A 10,365-nucleotide genomic window follows, 5' to 3' on the forward strand; every position below is an offset into this window, starting at 1 on the left:
CAGCTATGCTTGGTTGATTAATTTGATAATTGTTTTTAATGCCATTTATTTTTATTTTTCAAATATTTGTATTGAATTTTGCAGACAGTACAGCATGATGAATCATGGCAACAACAAGTTGAGGTATCTACACATTTTACAATATGTAACATACTAAACCAACCCTTACAATACCCACCCACTCAATACCCAAGGTAATTGTCACATAGTGCCCATTAACAGATATAGACACACATGAATATATGCAAACATAGATTCAATCTAACAAAATATATTAAAGATAAATAAAAGAATAGATATGGTCAAATAAATAATACGTAAGATATGCAATAAAATATAACGTAAAAGTAAATCAATACAAGGAATGGGGGTCAGGAGGAGGGGGGGGCATGTTGGGGGCTTCAGCGGTCAGCTCTGTCTAAATTGTGTTACTCGAATTGCTTGGGGTGATGTCAAGCTTGTCCCTAATAAGGTCTAAGAGGGGGCCACAGGTTTTATGGAAAGATGCCACAGATCCTTTCTGCGAGAACCAAAGCTTCTCTAATTGTAGACGCTGCAAGACATCTTGTATCCAACTGTTATGGCTCGGCGGAGACGCAAGCGTCCTTTTAAAAAGAATTGTACGCCTAGCCAGCAGAGTCGTTAACGCAATGACATGACAAGCGGTTGCAGGTAAACCGTCCACCTGTGGAACGCCAAAAAGAGCAGTCAGCGGGCTGGGTGTTATTGTCCTATCGAGGGCCTGCCCGACAGTGTCAAAAATAGCAGACCAAAAACTTGAGTTTTGGGCACGTCCAGAACATATGCAAATGGTCAGCTGGGGATTGTCTACAAGCGTTGCTATGGTTGGGGTATATTTTAGCCAGTCTAGCATTGGTGAAATGTGCTTTATGTAGTACCTTACACGGTAGTAGGCCATGCCTAGCGCATATAGACGATGAATGTACCAGCCTCTCTCCACCGCCCGTCAGGTATAGGTGCCCCAAGGTCATGCTCCCAGGATTCTCTGGCAAGTGAGATGTTAAGTGGATTCAGAAGGCCGATTTCATTATATATGACAGATATCAAACGTCGTTGGTCAGAGTCAAAGGAGAGAAACCGATCGATTTCTGCTTCTGGGGGGCGGTTGGGAAAATTAGGAAATTGTTTTTTAATAAAATTCCTTGTTTGGAGGTATCGAAGAAATTAGTATTAGGCAGATTGTATCTTGTTGACAGAGAGGCGAAGGAAGAGAACGCTCCATTGTGGTACAGGTTATTGAGAATTTTAAGGCAGTTAGTCGACCAAGCGCGAAACGCGGAATCAGAGCAGGCAGGGAGAAAGGCGGGATTGTTCAAAATCGGAGCACCGCTGGAAGCCCAGTGTAAGCCGTGATGTGTCCTAAATTGAGTCCAAATTTTAATGGTATTTTTAACAACTGGGTTTAGGGAGGTCTCCAATAAACATAAGGGTAGCTGTGAGCAACTCACCGCGTGCAGGGAACAATTAGACCAGGCCTGGGCAATTATTTTGACTCGGGGCCAAATTTAGAGAAAAAATGTGTCTGGGGGCCGGTATATCACAATTTTAGGAACACTAATACAAAACCTTACAATAATGTCTGAATGCTAAAAACGTTATGACAGACCGCCTTAAAAAACAGAATGGCATTTTACATTTTTTTACTGTATGAGACACCCAGAATGTACATGAAAATAAAGAATGTGGGATTTACAATATTAAAAATGGATAAAACACTTAAAATTTCAACATGAACGTCACACTCCATCCACATATTTTACAATCAAGCGAAATGCAACAAAAATCTAAACGCGAAGGGTAAAAGGAAAAAAACCCACCTACAATCTGATACATCACTAAGCTTTAGAACTTTGTTGTAAAAATCTCCTTCCGTGTCTGTCCCTGACACCCACATTTCAACTAATTAGATGACCATAGTAACTGCTGTATCATGCAAAAGCGCAGATTCCAAGCATTGAAAGACTTAGTATAGTGGAAGACTTACGGTCATTAGAAAACATCACTGCACATCATAATGGCAGCTACACTTTACATCTTAAACATCTAAAAAAATGATTTGGGAATGTCCGGCGGGCCAGATTGAAAAGCTTAACGGGCCGCATGTGGCCCCCGGGCCTTAATTTGCCCAGGTCTGCATTAGACGATGCCACCTCTATGTGAGCCCAAGGTGGACAGGCGGCTGCGGAGTCGCAGCAGACCCAGTACAGAAGTTTAATATTGCAGGCCCAGAAATAATTTCTAAAGTTCGGAAGTGCTAGACCACCTTCCGACCAAGGGAGCTTTCCTAAGGCGGGCTGGCCTGTTATGCCAAATGAAAGCAAGAAGTTGTTGATCAAGGCCAACCAAAAAAATGATTTGTTGAGACATATAGGGATGTGCTGGAAGAGATATAAAAATTTCGGAAGTAAAATCATTTTTATGAGGTTAATGCGGCCAACCAGGGATAAGGGGGAGCTAGGGCAGCCCACCTGGACAAGTCCGATTTACATTTGTCCAACAGTGCCTGAAAGTTCTTACGGAACAGCTCTGTGGGAGAATTTGAGATAAACACACCCAAATATTTAAATCCGTCCTCTGCGATCTTAAAGGGGAATTGTGAGCGCGGGAGTGACCTTGCCAAATTATTCACAAAAAATAGTTCGCTTTTCTGAATATTCAGTTTGTACCCTGACAAACGACCGAACTGATCTAGAATCGACTTAATATGGGGAAGCGAGGACGAGGGGGCCGAAACGAACAACAGAAGATCATTGGCATATATAGGGAGAGTTTATGGACCCGACCAAAACGAGTGATACCCTTAAATTCCTCCCGATTCTTAAGCCAAATAACTAGCGGTTCAATGGCTATATTAAACAGGGGTGAAAGCGGACATCCCTGCCAGGTCCCACGCTGGAGAGGGATTTAAGCTGAACGGATGCCGTTAGTAGGTACGGAGGGAGGCAAGTGGAGTCTCGTACAGGACTCTAACCCAAGAAACAAAATTAGGATCAAAACCAAATGTATCCATAATAAAAAATAAGTAGTCCCACTCCACCCTATCGAACGCCTTCTCCGCATCCAGCGCCACCACCACCTCCGGAGTATCAGATGGCGGAAAGAGAACTATATTCAACAATCTTCTGGTATTAAAGAATGGATGCCTCCCCAGCATGAAACCTGTCTGATCAGCCGAAATTATTGAGGGCATCACGGTTTGGAGACGTATAGAGAGAACTTTCGCCAGAATCTTGCGGTCCACGTTCAAAAGTGAGATTGGTCTGTAGCTACCACAAGAGGTAGCATCTCTGTCTTTCTTAAGAAGTAGTGAAATGGAAGCATCCGACAGAAGTCCTTGGTAAGCGGCCGGCGTTGAAGGAATCATTGAACATTCTTGCTAAAATGGGGGATAACAGTAATGAGTAAGCCTTGTAAAATTCAACTGTGAAGCCATCAGGGCCAGGTGACTTTCCATTTTAAAAATGTTTTTTTAAATTCAATGAATCAAATATACAGATATTGCCAGTTGTTTTAAGAGTAACAATAATTTGTGCTGAAATAACTGAATCAAGTACAAACCCCAAAACCAGTGAAGTTGGCCCTTTGTGTAAATGGTAAATAAAAACAGAATACAATGATTTGAAAATCTTTTTCAACTTATATTAAATTGAATAGATTGCAAAGACAAGATACTTAACGTTCGAACTGGAAAACTTTATTTTTTGCAAATATTAGCTCATTTGGAATTTGATGCCTGTAACATGTTTGAAAAAAGCTGGCACAAGTGGCAAAAAAGACTGAAAAAGTTGAGGAATGCTCATCAAACACTTATTTGGAACATCCCACAGGTGAACAGGCAAATTGGGAACAGGTGGGTGCCATGATTGGGTATAAAAGCAGCTTCCATGAAATGCTCAGTCATTCACAAACAAGGATGGGGTGAGGGTCACCACTTTGTGAACAAATGCGTGAGCAAATTGTCGAACAGTTTAAGAACAACATTTCTCAACGAGCTATTGCAAGGAATTTAGGGATTTCACCATCTACGGTCTGTAATATCAAAAGGTTCAGAGAATCTGGAGAAATCACTGCACATAAGCGGCAAGGACAAAAACCAACATTGAATGCCCGTGACCTTCGATCCCCCAGGTGGTACTGCATCAAAAGGTGACATTAGTGTGTAAAGGATATCACCACATGGGCTCAGGAACACTTCAGAAAACCACTGTCAGTAACTACAGTTCATCGCTACATCTGTAAGTGCAAGTTTAAACTCTACTCGGCAAAGCAAAAGCCATTTATCAACAACGCCCAATAAAGCCGCCGGCTTCGCTGGGCCCGAGCTCATCTAAGATGGACTGATGCAAAGTTCAGTTCAGTTCAGTTTATTTCGAACATGCATACGTATGCATTACACAGTTCCAGTCGTTTCATTACAGCACGTCCGAAAAGGAGTAGGACGAAACAGAGCTTATTTTATCCTACCCCTTTTCATATCATAGCAAATTTTATCCAATTTCCTTGTTCTCTGTAAAAGAGACCATAGTAAATAATAATGTACCATAGTAAACAAACAAATATTAAATACATAAATAATCTTTGTCTCAATAAAAAAAAAGGGGGAAAAAAAGGGTTCAAGATGTTCATAATTATTGTTCTGTGTACTTTGTGAACACTTGTGGTTTGAACAGTCTCTTAAACTGAATGATATTGGTGCTTTGTTTGATTTATCTGGTTAATCCGTTCCATAATTGAATTCCTCATACTGGGACGGCGTGGCGAAGTTGGTAGAGTGGCCGTGCCAGCAATCGGAGGGTTGCTGGTTACTGGGGTTCAATCCCCACCTTCTACCATCCTAGTCACGTCCGTTGTGTCCTTGGGCAAGACACTTCACCCTTGCTCCTGATGGCTGCTGGTTAGCGCCTTGCATGGCAGCTCCCTCCATCAGTGAGTGAATGTGTGTGTGAATGGGTGAATGTGGAAATACTGTCAAAGCGCTTTGAGTACCTTGAAGGTAGAAAAGCGCTATACAAGTATAACCCATTTATTTATCATTTATATACTAAAAGTTTTAAGTGTAGTACGCGCATACAAATGTTTTGAATTAGATTTTCCTCTCAGGTTATATTTCTCCTCTTTTGTTGAAAAGAATTGTACATTCTTGGGTAGCAGGTTATAGTTTGCTTTGTACATAATTTTAGCTGTTTGCAAATTCACCAAGTCGTTGAATTTCAATAATAGTAATTTAACAAATAAAGGGTTTGTATGTCCTCTATATCAAACATTATGTATTCTTCTAATTGATCTTTTTTGTAACAGTTAGTGAACGAAGCGCACTTTTGTAGTTGTTTCCCCATATTTCTACACAATAACTCAGAGTTGGAAAGTGGAAAAGTGTTCTGTTGTCTGACAAGTCCATATTTCAAATTGTTTTTGGAAACTGGGCGTCGTAGTAAAAGAGTGCGGGTACTAGACTGGCCTGCCTGTAGTCCAGACCTGTCTCACATTGAAAATGTGTGCCACAATATGAAGCCTAAAATACGACAATGGAGACCTCGGACTGTTGAACAACTTAAGCAAGAATGGAAAATAATTCCACCTGAAAAGCTTCAAAAATTAGTCTCCTCAGTTCCCAAACGTTTACTGAGTGTTGTTCAAAGGAAAGGCCATGTAACACAGTGGTAAAAATGCCCCTGTGCCAACTTTTTTGCAATGTGTTGTTGCCATTAAATTCTAAGTTGACGATTATTTGCAAAAAAAAAAGTGTTTCTCAGTTCCAAAATTAAATATCTTGTCTTTGCAGTGTATTTAATTGAATATAGTATTCCGTTTTTATTCATGATTTACACAACGTGCCAACTTCACTGGTTTTGTTTTGTAATATTGATGGTTGATCTAACATTATCAATAATTAGTGCCAAATTAGTAAGCACATTTGGCTGTTTCATTTAACAGCAGTGATGTTAAATTTTAAATAAATTATAGTTAACACAATTGTATTTTGTTTAATAAAAAATCAAGTTGCCCTGACACTAACATGAAAACGCACATTAGCAATACATGTTGTTCAATACAGAATTAACAATGTTGCTTCATTAATATTTAATGATTTTCAATACACTGGAACATTATTCAATTTAAAATATGTTCATGAATTTTAATTTTGTTAAACAATTTGTGTTTCTCATTTCCTTGAAATACAAATTCAGATACACTAATAATGGGTTACATTAAAGTACTTCAATACAAAAATATTAGATTGGCCAGTGTACCATTTACATGAGGAAAATTTGACCAATTTGAATAAACTGGAACTTGTAAATTGACCCAATACCCCATTTTATTCAAGTTTAAGGTGAACTGCACTTTTTTTTTTGGAATTTTGCCTACCGTTCACAATCATGAAAAACATGATGGATGTTTAAAAAAAAATGTATTCCAAACATTAAATACATTCGATCAAAAGTCAGCTTACAATTCTGCCTATAGAGCTCCTTAAAAAACATCCAAACACCTTATTTAGGGTTTTATATACTTGATGTAAGTATATATGTAATGTAGTAATGAGCACATTCATATAATATTTAATATTTATGTATTTTGGTCATTTTAAGCATACACGGTGCATTAATTTCAAAAACACATCATGTTTGCTTTTGCTTACTCACTGCAGACTTCATGAGAGCCAGCAAACATAATAAAACATCACTTACTGTACAAGGTCTGCTGTCATTAGGATGCCGACTGCTAGATGTTCATATATTCCTGTTTTGAAGAAAAATGTCTCATAATCCTCGCAAAGAACTAGGGGGGTGTCTTTTCATGTCGTTTTTGCCAGTTCCGTGTCTAATTGGTCTGTCAAAGTGTCCCAACATGTCGGAGTACGCCCTCAGCCTTCTTCTATCCAGGTAAGATGCATGATTTATGATCTAAAATAAACTTCCAGGGAGTAAGGAAGCGAGGAAGCAGCAGACCACTCAATGATGTAAACATCAGCACACACGGTAGTGATTACGGCGCCGCTATAAATAGTTTGTCTGTGTTGGCGTTTATAATAACAATATTGCTAATAATTGGTTAATATTCAAATCATGAAATATGAATGGAGTATTGTCGGTTTTGGATGGTTATTTATTGGGTTTAATGGGTGGAATAGAGGAACTCCCATGGCTCCGCTATGAGCTGACTTGTATTTATGTTTATTTACTATTTAGAAATAATGCATTTTTTAAAAATCCATCCGTCATGTCTTTCATAGTGATTGTGAACGATAGGCAAAATTCCCCCAAAAATGCAGTTCCCCATTTAAAAAAAACCCTAACACTGACACAAACATGTATTCATACACACAAGACAACACAATTTATTCTACAAAGTAGTTGATAGACTAAAACTATATTCAACACAAAGGTTAACTTAATATTCATTCAAACATCACTTATTGTTTTACTTTTATTAAATTGCACAAGACTAACTTTAACTTTTGTGTTTAATGTTGATATCACAATTTTGGATCAATTTATCCATCCCATCCATTTTCTACCGTTTGTCCCTTTCGGGGTGGCGGGGGGTGCTGGGCCTATCATATTTTTGTTAATTATTTTTTCAGTGTACCTGCAGTTAATTAAGAAACCGCTAGAGGGCAGCATTTATTTCCTTTGTGTTTTGTTTAGGTTTTTCCATCTAAAAGATTGGCAGCCAGATATTAAAACCTTTTTTCTTAAGTTTCATATTTGATTAGTTTGTTGTGTCTATGGCTACGTTAAAGACAAAACGTTTGTAGGTATTTACCGTGTGGTGCCGGTTTTCTGAAGAAGAAAAAAAGTGCTGCCTCATAAAAAAGAAAATGCAATCAATTGCATAATCCGACGGATTTGGATGACATTTTCAGAAAATGTCCAAAATAGGTCCTGGAACAAGTGCCTTTGTAGTTTTAGTTATTATTATTTATATATGAGCTTGTCAAAATACTTATCGTCGATATTCATTCTGTCACCATACAAGGGTTCTTAACCACTTTGACCTCGGGGCCCAACTTTTCCACTACAGAGGGGCCCCTGGCCCTCTCAAATAACACTGAGTGAGTAATATTGATAAACAATATCTATATATTACAAGCTTGTCAAATGATTTGAGAGCAAGTGTTAATCACAAAGATTATTATTCAGGCTTAGGTTAGGCTGATTACAAAAATAAATACTAGTCTAATATATTTTTTAAAATGAGGCACCGATGAAAATAAATGTACATACAATTATGCAGTGCTAAAATAAGTTCATTTTAACTAAATTGATAATACAAATATGTTTTTTTTAATCAACTCAAAATTAAAGTCCAAATGAAAATACAGCTGCACCATTTTAGTCATAATTTTTGCGCTTAGGAAACTTTTCTATGACTTTAACGCCAACCCTGCGATGAGGTGGCGACTTGTCCAGGGTGTACTCCGCCTTCTGCCCGATTGTAGCTGAGATAAGCTCCAGCGCCCCCCACGACCCCTAAGGGAATAAGCGGTAGCAAATGGATGGATGGAAGGACTTTAACGCCAGTCTTCTGTTTGTTTGATATTTTCATTACTGCCACAAGTGGTGTAAAAGTGTATTACAACTGAGGACCGCTGCGGTCCATATAGACCACAGCTGAGAAATAGATATGAAGCTCGGTTGGTAGAGTGGCCATGCTAGCAACGTGAGGGTTCTAGGTTCGATCCCAGCTTCTGCCATCCTAGTCACAGCTATTGTGTCCTTGGGCAAGACACTTCACCCACTGGCTTCCAGTGCCACCCACACAGGTTTAAAAATATAATTTAGATAATGGGTTTCACTATGTAAAGCGCTTTGAGTCACTAGAGAAAAGCGCTATATAAATATAATTCAATTCAATATTTTTGCCGGCCATCTAGGGGATGCTCACGGCCCAACAATGGTTAAGAAACACTGGTATAATCCATCCATCCATCCATTTTCTACTGCTTGTCCCTTTCGCGGTGGATGCTGGAGCCTATCCCAGCTGCATTCGGGGTACACCCTGGACAAGTCGCCACCTCATCACAGGGCCAACACAGATAGACAGACAACATTCACACTCACACTCACATTCACACACTAGGGCCAATTTAGTGTTGCCAATCAACCTATCCCCAGGTGCATGTCTTTGGAGGTGGGAGGAAGCCGGAGTACCCGGAGGGAACCCACGCAGTCACGGGGAGAACATGCAAACTCCACACAGAAAGACTATGAGATTGGGAATCGAGCCCATATTAAATATACTTGTTAAATAAAACCTCTGCCTTCTTTTAATGAATACGTAGGCCTACTACGCTACTGTCTTCTAATGTGGTCATTATGGTGGTACTTGGAGAGCCAAAGGTTTTCTGAGGTGGTACTTAGTGAAAAAAGTTTGAAAAAGGTTTATACCGTTTTTGTTTTGGTTTGTTTCCTGGTATGTAAACGAATGCTAAAATTAACCAAAATATATAAACTGTTTTTTTTACCTTCATTGCTCTTGTTATTTTGTTCAAGGAAACTTTTAGCGTTGGTGCGCATGCTCAGTAGCGTTGGGCAGCATATTTTTTTCACCGGGACTCATCATCATCGTCGTCGTCACGTGATTGTCAGACAAAACCAAAGCTGAGCCGATGGAGAGACAATGCAGTCCTTCTTCCCGAGCAATGATGGGCTCTCCCAGCAGAACAATGTGCTTCCTAAAGAGTGAAAGGAAATCCTTCCTAGATTGGATTGGAAAGGAAACATCAGATTGACATGAGGGAGAAAAAATGTCCTGCAGAGGACATTCTCGCCTGAGAAGAGAATTGTGTCTCTTCTTCTTCCTTTTGGTGCTGCTTCCTAATCCCTCCCCATTTAGCACATTCTAAAAGTCATTTTCCTTCATTTTAATCAACATAACACTGGGATTGTCAAAAATAAAACCATCTGCATGTACACAAATAGAACTACAAATCAACTAAATGTTACACTGGGCCGTCATGTACCAAACTCAACACAACTTTACATGACATTACAGATGTCAAATATCACAAATATAATCTTTTGTTACATTTTCTTATACAATGAATTAAAAATAAATTACGTGTTTGTGAATCAGTTTTACAAACTGCTTGGGAGAATATCGCTGGCTAAAATAATATTACTGCTGGGAATTTGGCAAGGCAATGAACAATAGGTCATTATTATTTATGAACATATTCCTTTCATCCCTTGCAGTCCTGGGCAAGGTTGCTTTACTCACTGGACACTTCATTAGGTACACCTGCACTTTATAAGGAGATCCAAACTTGTGTTTGCAAATATTGATTTTTATGCTCAGTTTTGATTGATTGATCAATTGAAAGGCTTTGATGAGGGC

At 39.0% G+C, this 10,365-nt stretch overlaps 1 protein-coding gene across 1 annotated transcript in view; it reads right to left on the reverse strand.

Annotated features, from left to right (window-relative positions):
- Nucleotides 1-9,892: 9,892 nt before the first annotated feature.
- LOC133646623 (fibroblast growth factor receptor-like 1) overlaps nucleotides 9,893-10,365 on the reverse strand; it is a 111,855-nt gene continuing 111,382 nt past the window's right edge. Inside the window, exon 7 of the mRNA XM_062042189.1 lies at nucleotides 9,893-10,365. This exon is cut by the window's right edge and continues 2,199 nt beyond it. The gene's annotated coding sequence lies outside the window, so the exon portion shown is untranslated.

Source organism: Entelurus aequoreus, linkage group LG03 (assembly GCF_033978785.1).
Source record: "Entelurus aequoreus isolate RoL-2023_Sb linkage group LG03, RoL_Eaeq_v1.1, whole genome shotgun sequence".
Lineage (NCBI taxonomy): Eukaryota > Metazoa > Chordata > Actinopteri > Syngnathiformes > Syngnathidae > Entelurus > Entelurus aequoreus.